The sequence below is a fragment of the Carya illinoinensis genome, chromosome 13 (genome assembly GCF_018687715.1).
Source record: "Carya illinoinensis cultivar Pawnee chromosome 13, C.illinoinensisPawnee_v1, whole genome shotgun sequence".
Taxonomy (NCBI): Eukaryota; Viridiplantae; Streptophyta; class Magnoliopsida; order Fagales; family Juglandaceae; genus Carya; species Carya illinoinensis.
In genome coordinates, this window is record NC_056764.1 from 13,630,107 (window position 1) to 13,650,512 (window position 20,406).

Here is a 20,406-nt window from a genome sequence, read left to right on the forward strand (position 1 = left end):
GCTTGGTTGCCTTCATTGTCTCCAATAGAGAAGTGAATAGAGGTGCTTTCAAGTCAACCATGATGAAGATTTGGCAGATGGAAGGGAGGACGGGGTTTAAAGAAGTAGGGTGGAACAAGTATTTAATTGAGTTTAAATAGGAGAATGATAAGAAAATGATCTTAATGGGCAGACCATGGACTTTTGATAAGTTCCTGGTTAGTCTGGCTTAATGTGATGGTATTAATGCACTTGGTGATATACAATTTTCTCATGAGCCGTTGCAGATTCAATTCCATGACATGCCTTTTCCTCAGATGAATAGGCATATTGGTATGAATTTGGGGTCCACCATTGGTCGAGTCTTGATGGTGGGTACTGATGAGGAAGGCACAAGATGGGGTAAGTATTTATGAGTACAGGTTTTAGTTGACATATCAAGGCCATTGGCTAGAGGTAGATTTCTCGACATTGGAAACAAAAGGTTTTGGCTTAAGTTCAAGTATGAAAGATTACCTATTTTTTGTTTCCAATATGGATTGATTAAGCATTTTAATCAAAAATGTTTTAAGGTGGGTGATCAGAGAATGAATGCAGATGATATGTTAAGTCAATATGGTCCCTGGCTTAGAGCCAATATTGCTCACAGGAAGTCTGATTATGTCAAATACCAGAAATGGACTGGAGATGCCAAGAAGGGAGGTTCTGCTGCGATGGAGAACAATGGTGAGAGTGAAGGTATGAGTTCTAGAACTTGTGGAGACTCTGAAGCTGTTGTGCAAAATCCCGAGTATTTAGTAAGTGATAAGATGAGGGGAGTTGTTTTCAATTTAAATGAGAAGGATCTTAGTTCCCCGAGGGCAGGATTATCTTCTGTTACAACTAATTTGGATAAGGACTATTTTCAAAAAGAGTCCTTATCCAAGGAGAAGGTAAGGGTGGTTCCCGAGAGAGTAGGAGATCTTAAGTCTGGAGATGGTTTGAATCAGAATAATTTCTCATCTAGTCTCTTAACAAAGGCAAGAGAGGAAGTTGGGGGTTGGGATGGACCCTAGGGAATAGGAGGTCTAATAACTAATAATAATTTTGTTATAGATGACATTTCTGATAAGGCTGCTGAGAAGGATTCATAAGTAATTCCTTTATCTTAAATAACTACCTTAACTGCTAGGAGGGTAGTTACACAAAAAACTCATACAAGTTGGAAGAGAAGAGCAAGGAGGGTAGTTCAACTAAAAGGGATGACATGGTTATGGATCAAAATGCAGATGGTGTTCAGAAGAAGAGAAGTCTGGAAAGGGTGGTAGTGAAGGATAGTGGTGGAAAAAAACTAAGAAACATCTGCTCACCGATGTGAGCAATCAAATTTTATTGGCAGAGGTTGCTAATCAGCCTTGCCAGCTCCAATAAATCTACTTAGTTGAAACTATAGAGGACTTGTGAACCCTTGTACAGTTCATGAACTTCACTTGTTAGTGAAAGAAAAGAGCTCAAATATAGTCTTCCTCATGGAGATTACGTGCAGAAGAGAGATGGTGGAAAGGATTAGAAACAAAATAAAGTTTGACTGCAACTTTGTGGTTGATTGTATAGGCAGGAGTGATGGTATTGCTATGCTATGGAAGAATGACAGTCAGGCTGAGTTGGCTTCTTATTCACAAGGCCACATTTCATTAATTCTTACAGATTCTTATTCAAACCAAATGTTGTTGGTGTCTAGTTTTTATGGGAATCCAAATGCAGCGAGGAGAGTGGACAGTTGGGGCATACTAAGACAATTAAAACATTCTATGGATGTTCCTTGGCTATGCATGGGAGATTTTAATGAAATAATTGCTCAAGATGAGAAGTCAATAGCAGCTAGTAGGCCTTACAAACAAATGGAACAGTTTAGAGAAGCACTGGAAGATTGTGGTTTATGTGATCTAGGTTTCATGGATTCAAAATTTACATGGAGCAATAAAAGAAATGGGAGGGATTTCACAAGAGAAAGATTGGATAGCAGTTGGGAATAGGGCGTGGATTTTGAATTTTGATAATTCAGATATCCATATTCTTTCTGTTTTATACTCTGATCATAGTCCATTATATATTTCCTGTTATATGAATAATAGACTCGTTATCAAGAGAAACAGATTATTTAGATATGAAGCTAAATGGTCGAGACAAGAGGACTAATATGAGGTTGTTAAAGAGGTTTGGAATGATAGTGTGTTTGGCAAAGTCGATAAGGAGCTAATTAAGAAAGGGTTGGACAGATGCAAGACTCAGCTTATCAGGTGGAGTAAGGGTTTTTATAATAACAGGAAAAGGACTATTGAACAAAAAAGAGAAATGGTTAAAGAATTACAAAGGCTGAACCAAGGTGACTTTAATGAAACTATAAGGGACTTACAAGAGGAAGTGGATGATTTCTTGGAAGATGTGGACCTCAAATGGCACCAAAGAGCAAAAATGAAGTGGCTGAGAAAGAGTGATAGAAACACAATATTTTTTCATCTTTGTGCAAACCAGAGGAAGCAAACCAACACTATTTCATCTATATCTGATGGAGAAGGGGGCTAGGAAAAAGATCAAGAAGAGGTTAGTATTCTTTTCCAACAATATTATCAAGATTTGTTCTCTACTTCTCAACCTATTGATATAGCAGATCTTTACCAATATAGAACAACTTGATGGAAAAGTTATTGAGAATGTGAATAGATCTTTACCTAGGGAATTTACTAATGAGAAGATTAAAGTTGTTGTATTTGAAATGAATTTCTTAAGTTCTCCTGGGCCAGATGGTTTTCCAACTAGGTTTTACCAAGATCATTGGACTACAATTGGGGAAGGAGTCACTAAAGCAATTCGAGAAATTTTGAATACTTGCAGTGGTTTTGAGGAACTAAATGATACTTTTATTACTTTGATCCCAAGAAGAAAAAGCCTAAATTGGTTCCTGAGTATAGACCAATTAGTCTTTGTAATGTATGTATTCTATAAAATATTAGAAAAAGTGTTAGCTAATAGATTAAAGCTCATATTAACAGATCTGATTGCCCCAACTCAAAGTGCCTTCATCCCAGGCAGGCTCATTTCAGATAACATTATAGTTGCCTATGAAGCTTTGCATACCATGTAAACATGATTGAAAAGTAGAAAGGGAGGTTATATCGCTCTTAAAATATATATGAGTAAGGCCTATGATAAGGTAGAATGACCTTTCTTGGAAGCAATAATGGTGAGATTGGGGTTTGATAGGAAGTGGATTACTCTGATTATGCAGTGTGTGAGCACAGTTAATTATTCTATCCTCATAAATGGTATTCTACAAAAGAAGTTTAGACCATCAAGAGGAATTAGAAATGGGATCCTCTTTCCCCTTATCTATTTATACTTTGCTCTAAGGTTCTAAGTTCATTATTGAATTCTGTAAAGGAGAAGAAGTAGATCTCAGGAATTCCAATTGCAAAAGGAGCTTTATCTATTAACCATCTTTTTTTTTTTTTTTGCAGATGATAGCCTAATTTTCTACAAGGCCAACTCAATTGAATGGAGTAATCTATTTCACTAATTAAAATCTTATGAGGCTGCCTCAGGATAAAGACTCAATTTGGAAAAGACAAGTATTCTCTTCAGCAGAAATACAAGACAGGAAGCAAAAGATATTATATTAGCCATTGCAGGGGTTAGATCTGCTATATCCTAGGAAAAATATCTAGGATTGCCTTCTTATGTTGGTAGAAACAGGTCTAAAGCACTCAATCCAATCCTTGACAAAGTAAGGGAGACAATAAGCAACTGGAAGCACAAATTTCTATCCCAAGCTAGTAAGGAGATTCTTCTCAAAGCAGTAATCCAGTCTATACCTACTTACAACATGGGTTTATTCAATATTTCTAAGCTAATTCTAAAGGAGATCAATGGTATCAAGAAAAAGTTTTAATGGGGACAAGGAGCAAAAAAAACTAAGATACATTGGCTTTGTTGGCAACAGCTTGGAAAGTCAAAAAAGATAGGTGGGTTGAGATTCCAAGAGCTTGAGAATTTCAACTTAGCTTTATTAGCTAAGCAATGTTAGAGACTAGTTCAAAAACCAAATTCTCTTGCTACTCAGGTTCTCAAATCAAAGTATTTTCCAACAACTGATTTTCTAAGCTCTAAAGATGGAAAGCATGGCTCCTTCATCTGGAAGAGCATAGTAGCAGCAAAGTCTTTGTTAAATAAGGGGTTTATATGGAACATAGGGAATGGAGAAGATGCCAAGATATGGAAGGACAAGTGGGTTCCAATACCAACTTCTTTCAATATTCAGTCCTAAGTCAACATGCTAGATGGAGAAGCAAAGGTCAAGGAGCTTATTGATCCAAATACAAGGTCTTGGAATCTAACATTGTTGAGAGATTTGTTTTCTGATCTCGAGGCTAACACCATCTCAAAAATACCTGTTAGTGCATGTAATAATCAAGATAGGTTGGCTTGGAGATGTATTGCAGATGAAAAATTTTCAATCAAGGGTGCATATCACTTACAATGTGAGTTAGTGGAAAGGAAGAAGGAGCAATCATCTAAATCTAGTTCTGACTCTGGTATTTGGCTAAAAATTTGGAAGTTAGATGTCACTAATGCAGTTAAAAATTTCATGTGGAGAGCAAGTTTGGAGTCATTGCCTGCCAAGCTTAATCTATTTAAAAGAAAGGTGGTGGACTCTCCAAACTGTCCTATTTGTTTGAGTGACTCAAAATCTGCTATTCATGCCCTATGGAGTTGTCAAGCAGCTCAGGATGTGTGGGGTTCCAAGTTATAGGAAGCTACAGAAGAGTTGGGTGGAGGTAGCTTCTTTCCATAATTTGCTTGATTAGTTCTTTACCTATTTGACAGATGAAGATTTAGTTGAAGTTGCAGTAATATCTCATCTAATCTGGAAGAGGAGGAATTGTTTTGTGTTTGAGGGGAAGTTTAACTCGCCTATAGAACTAGCTTATCAGTCTTGATACATAGTGGAGGAATTTTCAATTGCAAGACAAGAGCCTCAAAACAAAACAACTGCTATTGCAGATTTAGCTCAACCTTGGGAATGTCCTCTTCTTCATACCTTTAAGCTCAATTGGGACGCTGTCATCGATTGTGTCAACTGTCTGGTAGGTATAGGGGTGATAGTAAGAGATTATGAGGGCCATGTGGTTGCTACTCTCATGTCCTCAAGGGTGTCATTTCTAAATGCAAAGTTGGGTGAATGTATGGCACTACTCAAAGTTGTTTTGCTATGTAAGGAACTTGGTTTACAATAGGTGATACTGGAGGGTGATACACTTTCAGTTGTTAATGACACTAAAACCAATGTGGACAAGTGGTCAAATGAAGGCTTGATTATCAGATATGTGAAGGACCTGTTGCAAGGTGTGCAGAGTTGGTCTATCAAATATGTTCCTAGGAAGTTAAATATGGTAGCTCATGTTTTAGCCAATGATGCTTTACTCATTTCAGAGGAGTGTATGGAACTGGAGGTAGTACCTCCTTGCATTTATTCTTTGGTGGGTTGATCATGAATAAGTTCATATTTTTCCTCAAAAAAAAAAAAGTAAATTATAATCGAGTATAAATTCGAATAATTTTGTATATATTATTTTTATAATATTAGTTCTATATTTACAATGAGAACATTAAAAATATTAAAAAAGATTAGAAATTCTTATGAATCTATCAACAATATATGTATATATAAACTTTATAAATATTTTTCAGCAAAAGGTTGAAAATTGTTTGTCAAAATTGTAGATCAAGTTATAAAATAAAATATAAATAATCCATTATATTTAAATGAAGTAAATTGTGAACAAGTTCGAACTCACTTAAGTTCATAATTATAAAATCCAACTTGATGAAAAGCTCAAACTCGACTCGTATTGGGTACCTGGGCATACTCGGACTGAAACCCGAGTTTCAAACACAGGCTGGAACTCGGCCCAAACATCTTGGTTACATATCCAGGCTGGAATCTAGATGAATCCAGGTTTTTGAAACCCAAAAATCCAGGTTCTAGGCATTATCTGTTTTTTAAAAAATTTAACAAAAGACTATATATTATTAAATTTTTTTCAAGAATTTATTTTTATTTTTATTTTTTTAATCTAAAAGACTATATTTAATTTTTTCAAGAAAAAATGTAGAAAAACTAATTATATATATGTATATATAGATATATATATATATATATAAAGCCTATATTTTATTAAATGATTTTCAAGAAGTCATCTTGAACATTGTCCATAGTAATAAAAATATATCAAAATGGAAACTGAATTTTATGTAAAAAATAACTAAAGTTAGAAACAACTAATTACCTTTTTAATTAAATGCATCAAAAAAAAAAATTCAATATTCATCATGTAAAATGCATGCAACACATAATATAATTCACTACATATTACATTATTTGGTATTTACTACAAGACCAATGAAAATTACAAATTTATGGTTTTTTTGTAAGCTATAGCAATTTCTCGTAGCACACCTGCATGTCCATTCAAAAGAAAACTTATAAAGAATAATTATATCACTAATAAAAACTACAAACTTCGAAGCTAAAACGGGACATGACATAAATAATACTAGTGAAAGAGGTTCCCTTGGCTGATCAAATCATTAATACTAGTGGATAGGCAACAAATAGGCAAGAACACAAACCATCCAAGCTATGAGAAATCATTAAGGCAAGAACACAAACCATATCTGAATACTATAATATATATATATATTAAAGCTACAAGAGGTTGCTACATTTAACATATTTCCTAAAGAAAAGAGTTAATCTCACATCAAATACCAGTTTCAAGTGAGAAAAGAGATTTTTCCATCACTTTTAATTATCTAATGAATCCAATGCAAGTTTCTTCATTGGACTTGATTCTGCTGTGATCGAGTCAAAATCTCCCTTGCTATTAGCAGTACCCATCTGTGCACTTGGAGCTCGACATTGCTGGAGATGCAGTTTTTTCACTTCCACTTGACTTAATATATGCAAACCCTAGAATTTCATCCAAAATTGACTTTGGATTAAGGGCCAATTGCTAAATATCTTCAAGCTACAAATCCAAGGATGGATGATGCAATCAAGATAAAGTAACATATAAAATTATGAATGGACTTCCTTGCACAAATATAAACTTATCTTCTTCTCCAGTTCACCATAGAGGTCATTGACTATTCCAATCTCTGCTTCTTTATCCATTACAGAATTACTAGACTGAGACACATTGGAGTTGCCACCCTGATTTGCATGTTTCATCACTAAACTTTCATCTGACAGTTCTTGGAAGAATGCCTTACGTACAACTAAGAAAACATGTTTTTTATGACCTAGAAAAGCATTCAATTATCAAGAAAAGAGTATGTAACCCAATAGGGAATAGTCATCACAACAAGTTTGACCTCAAATCTCATATATATTGTCTTTGCGCTGCCTTTTATATAGGCTATTCCTCCAATTTGCCTTTTTAGATTAACTGCATTTATCTTTTGACTATGTTTGTTTTAGCATAAACATAAGGGTACATAAACATCAGAAAGACTTTGAATTTGGAGATGAAATAGCATAAGTAACATATGAATAAACAACAAAATCTTAAAAAAAAAAAAAAAACAAAAGTTGCAGAGTGAATAGCTAACCTGTTTAGTAGAAATTGTACATGCCCTAGGATAATTCAATTGAAACTGTCCATCCTCTCTCAAATATGCCATTAAAACCCATATTAAACATAAAATAACAAGACACAAGCATGAAAAGCAAAGAATCTCAACATTATTTAGAGTATCAAATCAAGGGAAAAGTTATTTGAGTCATTTGGGTGTAGGTAACCTTATAAGATATGGTCCAAACATATAGGATGCATCAATTCCCTGAAGCTTGGAAGATAAAGTGTTATACGAAATCAGTTTGAGCCTCAAGCTCTTCTTTTGAAAGCCCTTTGACTTGCAAAAATTCTTATACATTAATAAGCATATAATAAAAGCAATAGGATAAATGGTAACTTTATGAGAAAAAAATACAAATGAAATAGTGTAACTCTATTTGAAATTACATAAAATTAGAACCCAATGTTGATATAAGTGTAGAATTTCATGATAACCCTAAGGGTAGTATTATAGAACTTCATTCAACTTAGAAAACTCAAAATCTTGAAAAGAGAAATTAAGTGAATAGCATAAGTGATAAACATTTGTAATGTGGCGTATGCATTGGCTGTGGATCTGTCAATGATAGGAAGAGAAACAGTTTAATTTGTTAAGGGAGTTTGCTACAATGTTGTTTGGCTCATTTAGTTCTACACTATCTTTTTTTACTTGTAATGCATGAGAATTAGATTGTGTAGAGAAATGGTGTTGTGTGAGTACGTTGGGCGACGTTGTTTGAATAATTCACTTTGTAATACGGTGTCGTGTAGAATAATGTAGAAATTGAAGAAGGTATAAAAAGTAAGAACTCAGAGAAAAGACTCATTCAGAAGTCATTCATACAATTACGTCTCTCTCTCTCTCTCTCTCTCTCTCTCTCTCTCTCTCTCTCTCTCTCTCTCTCTCTCTCTCTCTCTCTCTCTCTCTCTCTCTCTCTCTTCTTGGAGACTGACTATCTTGAATAAGTCACTGGTAAAGGGCCCATTACAATTGGTATCAATAGTCATGGCAGAAGTGACTCGTTCTTTTGCTCAATTGAATGAGGCGATGATGCATTTGAGGCAACATCAGGAAAGGTAGCAAAAACAAATTGAAGACACAATTGCAATTTTGATTCAACAATAAGATTAGTCAAGAATGAATAGAGAAAATCTAGATAAAAGGTCTATTGAAGTGCTACAACAAATTTCAAGAATTTTGGATAGTACATCAATGGGTAATGAAGATCTTGGCAGAAATTGAAATGGCACTCAAAATCTTGAAGGTGTTGGAAAAGTCATCATAGGGAAATTGTTGATAAAGGCTTTCCCAAGGGCACAAAGTTAGACTTTCCAAGATTTTATGGGCAAAATCCTTCAGCTTGGGTGTGTAGAGTTAATTAGTATTTTCACTATTACCAGATTCTACCAGGTCAAAAGATATTCATAGCTTCTTTTCATATGGATGATGAAGCATTAATTTGGTTTCAAAATGCAAGCGATGCATGTGTTTTTCATTCTTGGGAGGAATTCGTGTAAGCTGTGCAAGTGGGGTTTGGATCATCTCCATATGATAACCCAATGGAGGCATTAACAAGATTGAAGCATGTGAGTATTGTCATAGGTTATAAAATTGAGTTTGAATTGATTTCCAATAGAATATGGCATTTCTAAAAGAGACAAGTTGAATTGTTTTCTTAGTATTTTAAAATATGAAATAAGATTGCTTGTTAGAATGTTAAAACCTGCCAATTTGAATGATGCTTTTGGATTGGCAAAGATCCAAGAACAATATATATTGAGTACTAGGAGGTCTTGGAAGAATGGATCTTTTGAGGGTAATCATCAAACACTAGGGTTGATTGTGAATAAACCTAGTTCATCTAGTTCTATCTTGGGTACTCCTAAGATACAACCTATTTCAAAGATGCATTACCAAAGGGTGTATGTAGATCAGATGCAAGAATGTAGAAAAAAAAAAACGTTCTTTGTTATTTCTGTGAAGAAAAGTGGCATCAAGGCCATAAGTGTGTTAGACCCAAGTTATATGTGCTGGAAGGCATGGATTTTATTGGTGGTGATAACAGTGATGCAGAGCTAGAAATGGAACAAGTTGTAGAAAGGGTAGAAAGTGCAATGGTTAAATTTGCTCAAATTGCTTTAGTCTCGATTCAAGCAACGGTAGGGACACCGAGCCTTAGACCTATGAGGGTTGTTGGGCAACTAAAGAAAAGAATGGTAGTGATACTTATTGACACGGCTAGTATCCACAACTTTGTGGATACTTTAGTGGCTATTAAATCTGGATTAGTATTGCAGAAATCTAATCTTATGCAAGTTAATATTGCTAATGGTGATGCAGTAAGCAGTAAAGGGATGTGTAGTGCAGTGAGTATTCACATTCAAGGGACAACATTTGTGTCAGATTCTTTATACTGCAATTAGGAGGGTGTGATATTGTGTTGGGGGTGTAGTGGTTGTTGTCCCCAGGTCCTACCTTTGGGGTTTTGGGAAATTACAGATGCAATTTGAATTTAAAGAGAAGTTTGTTTCTTTTCAAGGACTGTCTTCAACATGTAATAGTTTGATTGGAAATGGAGAGATTTCTAAGCTGTTTGGGTTGGAACACTGAAGTCTCAAGAGGTCTCTAGTAAGAGACCTAAGGGTATTTCTGACCTGTTGAACAGGTTTAACAAGGTCTTCAATGAGCCAAGTGGTCCACCTCCTCAAAGATTACATGATCATCAGATCAACTTGAAACAAGAGGCAGTACCTGTGAGTGCCAGACCATACCGCTACCCTTATTATCTAAAGACAGAGATAGAAAAGATAGTTAAAGAACTGCTACAATCTGGTGTTATAAGACCAAGTCAATCACCTTTCTCATATCCTATGTTGTTGGTGAGAAATGGGGATAGATAGTGGAGGAGGTGTATCAATTACAGGGTGATAAATGAATATACAGTTAAAGATAAGTATCCAATCCCTATAGTAGATGAATTAACTAATGATTTGTTTAGAGCAATAGTCTTTTCTAAGCTTGATCTCAGAAATGTACCTTCTACATTTCAAAACCTCATGAATGATGTGTTTAGGCCTTTCTTGAAAAAGCTTGTTATTATTTTTTCAATGATATTCTTGTTTACAACAAGGACTTGGAGTTTCATTGTGTCCATTTAGCTATTGTATTGGATACTTTGGAGAAGAATCAGTTGTATGCAGTGTCACTTTGTTTGTGAAGAAATAGGGTATTTGGGGCATTTGGTCTTGAAGGATTGTGTTAAGGTAGATCCAAAGAAGTTGGATGCCATGGTTAATGGGCCAGTACCAAAGAATGCGAAGGGATTGAGGGGTTTTTTGGATTTAACATACTATTACATAAAATTTATTAGAAACTATGGAATTATAGTTGCTTCATTGACAACTTTGTTAAAGAATGATGCTTTTGTGTGGAATTTGGATGCAACAAAAGCATTTGAGCACTTGAAGTTAGCTGTATCTAGCCCACTAGTGTTGTCACTACCTGCTTTTACAAAGGTGTTTATCATGGAGTGTGATGCTTGTGCAAATGGTGTAGGTGCTATATTAATTCAAGATCAAAAGCCCTTGACTTTTTTTAGCCAAACTTTGAAGGGTAAGAATTTGTTGCTGTCTACTTATGAGAAAAAGTTTTTGGCTCTAATCATTGAAGCCAAGAAATGGAGGCCTTATCTTCTTGGGTGGTCTTTTATAGTGGGAACCAATGTTTTGAATACCGTACCGGATGGTGTACCGGTCAAGGCACTGGAACGAAATATTTCGGTACCGGTACCGTTTCGTGTACCGTTTCGGGATAGTCGATATATAAATAAATTATATATATAAATATATATATAAATTATATTTCAAAATAATAATCTATATATGAATAAATTATACATGAATACACATGTATATATAAATTATAAATAGTCTAATATGAATTGGGGTAAAAAAATAAGATTATAACTTAAAAAAATGAAAAAAAAAAAAAACATGAAGGACGAATTACCGAAATACCGGCCGGTATTTCAGCCGGTACGAAACAAGTACCTTACCTGTACTGGCCTAGTGACCGGTACGGAATGTACCGGCCGTACCGGCCGGTACGGTACGGTACCAAAAACACTGGTGGGAACTAATCATCATAGCTTGAAGTATTTACTGGAGCAGAAAGTAGGCACATCAGCTCAGCAGAGGTGACTTTCTAAATTGTTGGGGTATGAGTTCAGTATTGATTATAAAAAAAAAAAAAAGAAAAAAAAAAGGTGGATAACAAGGTAGCAAATGCCTTATCAATGAGAGATGAAGTTGAGGAGTCAGCAGCTTTAAATGCCATCACTATTCCTAATCCAATATGGCTTGAAGAAAGTCGAAATGCCTATGATAGTGATCCAGTAGCAAAGCAACAGTTGGTGGCCTTACAGCAGGATCCTTCTTCTTCCTCAACATTTTCTCTTAAACAAGGGATTTTGTTTAAAAAAATAGAGGATGTACATCCCTAACTGTGCAGAGTTGAAGCTGAAAATTTTGCATATTGTTCATGTCAATCCCTTAGTTGGTCATTCACTATTTCAGAAGTCCTTACATATGACCAAAACAGATTTCTACTAGCCTGGCTTAAAATATGAGGTGAAAATTGTATTAGAATGTACAAAAGAATAAGGTTGAGAATGTACATTCAGCGGGCTTATTACAACCATTACCTATTCCTCAACATATATGGACTGATGTTTCAATGGATTTTGTGGAAGGGCTTCCTGTATCAAAGGGTTTTTCTGTAGTTATGGTGGTAGTTGATATGCTATCAAAGTATACACATTTTTTAGCCTTAAAACACCCTGTCACTATAGCTACAGTAGCTTCATTATTTCTGAGTAACATCTTTAAGTTATATGGAATGCCTAGGAGCATTGTCTCGGATAGAGGGGCTACATTCACAAGTTCTTTTTGGAGAGAATTTTTTCAAGTTACAAGGTGTGAACTTGTCTTACTCCTCAGCTTACCATCCTCAAACTGATGAACAAATTGAGGCAATGAACAAATGCTTGGAGAATTTCTTGAGGTGTTTCTTGGGTGAGAATCCAAGGAGATGGTTTGATTGGTTGTCATTAGCAAAATGGTGGTATAATACCACCTTTCATGTCTCCACCAAGTTGACTCCATATGAAGCAGTTTATGGTGTTCCTCCTATTAAATTGCAACATATATTCCTAGGTTGTCTCCTAAGTAGTGGAGGAATCAATGTTTTTGGTACCGTACCATACCGGCCGGTACATTCCGTACCGGTCACCAGGCCAGTACAGGTAAGGTACCTGTTTCGTACCGGCTGAAATACCGGCCGGTACAGGTAAGATACCTGTTTCGTACCGGCTGAAATACCGGCCTGTATTTCGGCCTGTACCGGCCGGTATTTCGGTAATTCGGCCTTCATGTTTTTTTTTTTTCATTTTTTTAAGTTATAATCTTATTTTTTTACCCCAATTCATATTAGACTATTTATAATTTATATATACATATGTATTCATATATAATTTATTCATATATAGATTATTATTTTGAAATATAATTTATATATATATTTATATATATAATTTATTTATATATCGACTATCCCGAAACGGTACCAGTACCGAAATATTTCGTTCCAGTGCCTTGACCAGTACGCCATCCGGTACGATATTCAAAACATTGGGAGGAATTGCTCAAGACTAGAGAGGAGATTATGGGGATTTTGAAGAACAATTTGGTGTTAGCACAAGAGAGGATGAAGTTGCAAATTGATAAATATCGCACTGAGAGAAGAGTTTATGGTGGGGGATTGGGTCTATTTAAGGCTTTAGCCTTATAAACAAAGTTCATTAGCAGTTAGAAGAAACATGAAGTTGTCACCAAGATTCTCTAGCCCCTTTTAGGTATTGAGCAGGATTGGACAAGTAGCTTATAAACTTGATCTTCCTCCTCAATTGCGGTTACATCCAGTCTTTCATGTCTCATCTTTAAAGAAGAAGTTGGGACAACACATTTCTCCATTGTCTACTTTACCAATAGTAGATGATCATGGTGAGTTTATGCCTGAGCCTCAGCAGATTTTACAAAAGAGAAGCAAGAAGGTCAATAAGAGGGTTTTGGTTGAAGTTTTAACTTAGTGGGAAGGAGCTACACATGATGAAGCAACTTGGGAATCTTATTGGAAGCTCAGAGAAAAGTTCTCTCACCTTGTGGGTAAGGTGCTTTGAAGGGGAGGGGTATGTAATGTGGCGTATACATTGGCTATAGATCTATGAATGACAAGAAGAGAAATAGTTTAATTCGTAAAGGGAGTTTGCTACAATGTTGTTTGGCTTATTTAGTTCTACATTGTGGTTTTTTACTTGTAATGCGTGAGAATTAGATTGTGTAGAGAAACGGTGTCGTGTGAGTAAGTTGGGCGACAATGTTTGAGTAACTCACTTTGTGATACGGTGTCATGTAGAATGATGCAAACACTGAATAAGGTATAAAAAGTAAGAACTCAAAGGAAAGAAGTCATTCATACAATTATCTCTCTCTCTCTCTCTCTCTCTCTCTCTCTCTCTCTCTCTCTCTCTCTCTCTCTCTCTCTCTCTCTCTCTCTCTCTCTCTCTCTCTCTCTCTCTCTCTCCTTCTTCTTCTTCTTCTCTCTCTCTCTACTTCTTGGAGACTACCTATCTCGAATAAGTCATTGGAAAATGGCCCATTACAACATTCTTAAAATACCAAAGAACGTAAATTGAACAGTAAAGTTGAGCCAGTTACCTTATTGTTTAAGGTAGCTCTTCGAAGAAGTATTTTTGTGTAATCAAGTTGGATACTCAAGACTCAATTGAAGATGAAGCTAAATGATCATCTAAAAAAATTTTAAAACTTGTTAAAATTCAAATAAATAATAAACTAACAAAAACAAGATTTCTAGTTTCAAGTAACTTATATATAAATATACTTTCAAGGTCAATCGACTGTGTGTATGCTTCCAACTCTCTGATGTCGATAGGTTTGGTCCTTAACCAATTTTATGTTCAAATGAGAATAGTCTTTAAAGACAATGAACTCCTAAAAGGGTCCAAGATGTGTCCTCTAGTACTGAACGCGGACTTCAAGGCAACAGTAGAAATGAGGGTGTCTAACACATCACATGCTACCTCAACAAGGAGTGGATAATTGGTGGCATTAACCCTCTACCATTTCAAAATATCAAAACCGGGTGATTTTTGTACACACACCTCCAACAAATACCAACCCTTTGGGTTGTACCAATATTACAACTCATAAAATATTATTTCATCTGTTATTGAATAATAAAGACCACCAAACATAGTATAATAAATAAATCAAATACAACAAAATAAATAATCAAATACAAAAAATCAAACACAAAAATAAATAATCAAACATTGATCTAATTGGCTACAATAAATCTGGTGTTGTTTTAGTATTTCCAAGAAAAGGTAACTTTTCAGACTCTGGTTCAAAGGCTTGTATTGATAAATCTATATTGAAAAATATTGATATGTTTTTCAAAGGTTTGAAACAAACAAATAAAACTATATGATCAGTTACTGCAAAACCATATACAGTTACAAATCATTACCTTTGTTACATTAGTAACAAAGTAGTCAACAATTTTGTGTCTAATAGCTAACAACATAGAGCTAAAATAAAAGGTGGTGTCATTCCGGCAATCTACTTTGGACTTTCTTTAACAAATTTATTTTCAAAACAAAAAAAAAAAAAAAATCCTCAGGAAAGTTAAAGGAAAAAAAAGCAACAGATTTTCTTTAAAATGCAACCTCTTAGCTTTACTTACCCAAAAAGAAAACTAAAAACTTTACTTGCCCCAAAAGGAAAAAGATAATATAAGTATTTGGTTGGCACTTCATCCACTACTTCTTTTCCATCTTTTGATCGAACATTAGATAGCAATCCATATAGTGTCTGATTTTAGACTATCAGGTACTCATTTTATGATATGTGATTCTGTTTTTGATTAATTTAAGATTAATCAAATCCAAAATGAACTATGCAGAAAAGATTAACAATGCTAAGTACAATAAATTATAATTTAATATTATTGGAGTTCTAATACTTTGTACTTTTATCCTATTATAAGATGAAATGTCAATTTTTTTACTCTCACTACCTAAAAGTTTTATAACTATGACAATGGGAGAAACTCATACCATAGAGTTTCTACTCTTCATTGTCTCCTATTGAGGCTCACCAAGCCACAAGGCAACCAACCTATAGTTTTCTGGAAAAGAAAAAAGAAAGAAAGAAAAAAAGACCTCTAGAGATTAAGGTTAGGTTTGGATAGTAAGTTAAGATGAAAATTGAATAAAATATTGTTAGAATATTATTTTTTAATATTATTATTGTTTTAGGATTTGAAAAAGTTGAGTTGTTTATTATATTTTGTATGAAAATTTGTGAAAGTTGTAATGATGAGATGAGATGGGTTGAGAGCCCCTCTCAATCCAAACCGAGCCTAAGATGATATCATGATGCTATAGGTCTTTCTCCATTGTTTCCACTTTCTAGTCTTTTTTCTCATTATCACCCCACTAGCTAATTATTGTGCATGACTCAGTAGACCTTGGAAAACTCTCAAGCAAAGTACCTCTTCATGATATGTTCCATTTTTCTCCTTCTCTATTTGTATTGTTTTCTTAAGATTTAAAAGGTAAATGTTTAGAGTCTAATTGATAAGCTGTCAATTATAAAAATAACGTTAATTATCATGGTATCATGTTAAATTAATGAAGCTGGATAGATAGAATTTTTATAGCAAAGACTTCAAAGAAAGAGTGGATTCTTGGGTGAAGCTACCCTTACAGTAGTTCATACTATTAACCACCTTCTAAGTCCGGTCATCTCAAATCAATCTCCATATGAACGTTTGTTTGGATCTCCCCCTGACTATCAGCTCCTCTGTTCCTTTGGTTCTGCTCGCTTTATCCTTTTTCAATCTCATGACCATACAAAGTTGGAGTCACGTTCTCACCATTGTTGCTCTCTTGGCTATGGAGAGACTCAGAAGGGCTATCAATGTTATGATCATATTGCTTATCACCTCCGCATTTACCGCCATGTTGTGTTTTGGGAACATCACCTATTTATTGAGATATCCACTTTTCCCTCTATTTCTCAATCATTTGCCTTAGAACTTTTTTCAAATGAACAATCCAATCATTCTTCGTCTATGTTCGTATCCAATGTTCCATGCATTCTACATACACTCTTTGGACACTCTTAGACCTGGATCTCCATCTCTTGAGTTGCCTCCCTTTCTAGCTGTAGTCACTATTCCTACCCCACCTGCAGATCACACAACCAACCTTTTCCTTTGTCATTCTTCTCGAGTAAGATCTCTTCCTACTCATTTGCATGGTTTCCATTGTTACACCTCCCTTACTACCTTGCACGAGCCTCACTCCTATCATGAGGCCTTCACTTATCCTTTATGGTAAGATGCAATGACCAAGGAACTTGATACATTATCTAAGAACCATACATGGGATCTGGTTGATTTGCTTCATGGAAAGTCTATGATTGGTTGTAAGTGGGTCTATAAGATTAAAACTCGTTCAGATGGTTTTATTGAGAGGTTGCCAAAGTTTTTACACAGGAATATGGTATTGACTAGAGACTTTTGCCCCAGTTGCCCATCTCTCCTCTGTTTGCACTCTCTTGGCTATTGCGGCCTCTTGCCAGTGGAAGCTCTTCCAAATAGATGTAAAAAATACCTTCTTGAAAGGCGAATTGTGTGAAGAGATCTATAGGCAACCTCTGCCTGGTCTCTCTCATCCACCAGCCAAGGTCTACCACCTCCAACATGCTCTCTATGGCCTTAAGTATGCCCCTCGCACCTAGTTTGCAAAATTCACCTCTACGGTTTCTCGCTTGGGCTACTCCCTTAGTTCCTATGACTCGGCCTCTTCATTCGTCACTCTAACAGATGTCTCATTTTACTACTACTATATGTGGATGACATGATTTTTACTGGTGATGATATTAATGACATTCAGGAACTTAAGAACTTTCTCAATTTGCAATTTGAGATGAATGATCTTGGTCACCTCAGGTATTTTCTCTGCTTGGAGATCACTTCCTCAGTAGATGGATTCTACCTCATCCAATCCAAGTATATCTCTGGTCTTCTATCTCAAGATGACCTTATTGATAGCAACGTTGTTGACACACCCATCGAGCTTCATGCACGCCTGACCCCCTTGTGTGGGGAATTATTGTCTAACTTCATACTTTATAGATAGTTAATTTTACAGTAAATTAAGGCCTCATTTAGTTACACAATTCAAATGAGATTAAAAGAGATTTTTGTTAAAAATTAAATAAAATATTATTATAATATAATTTTTTAAAATTATTTATATTTTGAGATTTGAAAAAGTTAAATTGTTTATTATATTTTGTTGAAAATTCGAAAAAGTTGTAATAATTATAATATGAGATGAGATAGTTTAGTTTTGTAATGATTAATAATTAACCAATAATTGATCGATTGCTATTTATGAATGAATGTTAGCCAGTTGGAAAAATCAGAAACACATTAATTTTTAGCAAAATAAATAAATAAATACTTTTCTAAAAATTTGATCGAAAACTCATGTTCTTCCCGGCCATGCGATAACCTATATGCATGCAAAATGCATATCCAGAAAAGTATAAATTCTATCCCTGCATTAAAAAATAAAAAAAGATTATTTGATATTGTTTGTAATGATAATACTTCTGATAATTAGGATAATGATGCAAACTTACTTCTAATCAACACAAACTACTCCTATCCTCATGTGTTTTTGAACTCTAAAAAAAAAAAAAATTAAAAATTTTACAGACCGACATATCTTTATATATCTATAAGAAAAATGGATGAGTATTTATGATGAGAATGACTATTTGTAACTATAATAGATTCATTTTAGTAAAAAATAATCATTTTTTATAATAATTAATTGACCATAAATAAGTAGCTAGATTTCTTGTAATATAATTTAGAAAGATATTTTTTTTAAAGGTACTGCTACACACACAGAGGCTCCCCACTGATGCCAATATTTTTTGAAACCCCTTAAACATTTAAAAAAAAATCACAAACTCATTAAAAAACACTTCTTTAATTATTACGTAAAAAAAAAAAAAAAATCAATCGTTTGCTTTTATATTTCTCGGTGGGACTATCATTTCCCTTTTTTAAAATTCAAAAAGCTCCTCATAAACCAAGATTGCGTTTGGGTAATGAGGTAATTTCAGATATTCTGTAAATAGTAGTGAAAAAATAATAATAAAATATTAAATAGTAATAAAAAGTAAGTAAAAAGTAAATAATAAAATAATAAATAATAATAAAATATTATCAGAACAGTACTCTAGTATCCAAACGAGCATGCACCCCTTACAACATTTGTCATGTAATATATATATATTTGGTTAGAAATTATACATACAGTCTCTGTTTTTTTTTTTTCTATTTTTTTTTTTTTTTAAAACAAAAGCCAATCTTAGGAAGATAGTACGTACGATAAAAACAAACTTATACTGAAGCTGGTTCCATGTACGTACGGAACTCCAGGAGAGAAAAGGGTAGGTACGTAGATAGGCATCACAGAGAGAATTTTACGATATTAATTGTTTAAAACTCTCATATATCTTCTACAAACTTCTGAAATAATCATCATCTTCATAATTTGAACTGTCACTAGATGATCATGGTTAATATAAACAAAACAAATTAAATCTCAACTAATTCTCTCTCTTTTTCTCTCTCTCTCTATATATATATAGGTGTATTCCGCCAAATCTCATATGATTTTGTTGTGTTCATGATTCATATTTCGGAGAGAACAGGAGTGATCAGTTCTAATTAAACACAATGATGAAGAACAGTGTGGTTGCAGCGATTTTCTTCCTTGTTATTTGCGCAGTAGCAAGTGATGCAGAAGCCGTAAGCGACTTCCCAAAAGTGGATACAGGGTCCAAGTTTCCCTCAGCCCAGGGTTTTTCCCTGGTCATCATCATCATCTACATCTTCCTGTGGCATTCCCAGCATTGCAATCTGGACTGAAGAAGTGCTTTTCAGCTTTGCGTGACGAAGGAAAAACATGCAGTCGGGATATATTTTTCTCTTTCTGGACGCACAGAGTTTTGGTGGGGTCGGACTGTTGCCAGGCCATGCAAGAAGCTAAGGAAGATTGCTCTGCAGCTTTGTTTTCACATTTCAAACACATTTTTCTGCCAGAAACTGGAAAAATATTGCGCTCACAAGATTTCCACACCAGCTAAAAAACCAGTTTTAGGATCTGCACCACCATCTTCAGCACCAGCACCCTCTTCTTCTGCACCGGCACCATCATCTGCATCATCATCTTCAGAACCAGCGCCCTCTTTTTCTGAACCGGTACCATCATCTGCGCCATCATCTTCAGCACCAGCACCTTCTTCTTCTGCACCAGCACCATCTCCACAATTAGCATGATAATTTGAGTCAAGATTTCAATATTATATATTTCTTTGCTATCTATCTTATCATGTTTGAGTTAGGCATTATGTGCGTTTTAGTTACGAGTCTTCTATTAAATAATAATTAGCAGTGGATCAGGTGTTTCATGCATTAAAATTGTCTATGTATCTTATTCTTTCTCCTTTTCTCTTTGGCTTTCCAACATAGAATATATATGTTAAATATGTACCCATTTTGCGGGTTTATAACACCTGCGATAAAAATGATCAAACTCTACTT

General features: G+C 34.7%; 1 pseudogene; it reads left to right on the forward strand.

Annotated features, from left to right (window-relative positions):
- Nucleotides 1-17,122: 17,122 nt before the first annotated feature.
- Nucleotides 17,123-20,247, forward strand: LOC122290968 (annotated as a pseudogene).
- Nucleotides 20,248-20,406: the final 159 nt, after the last annotated feature.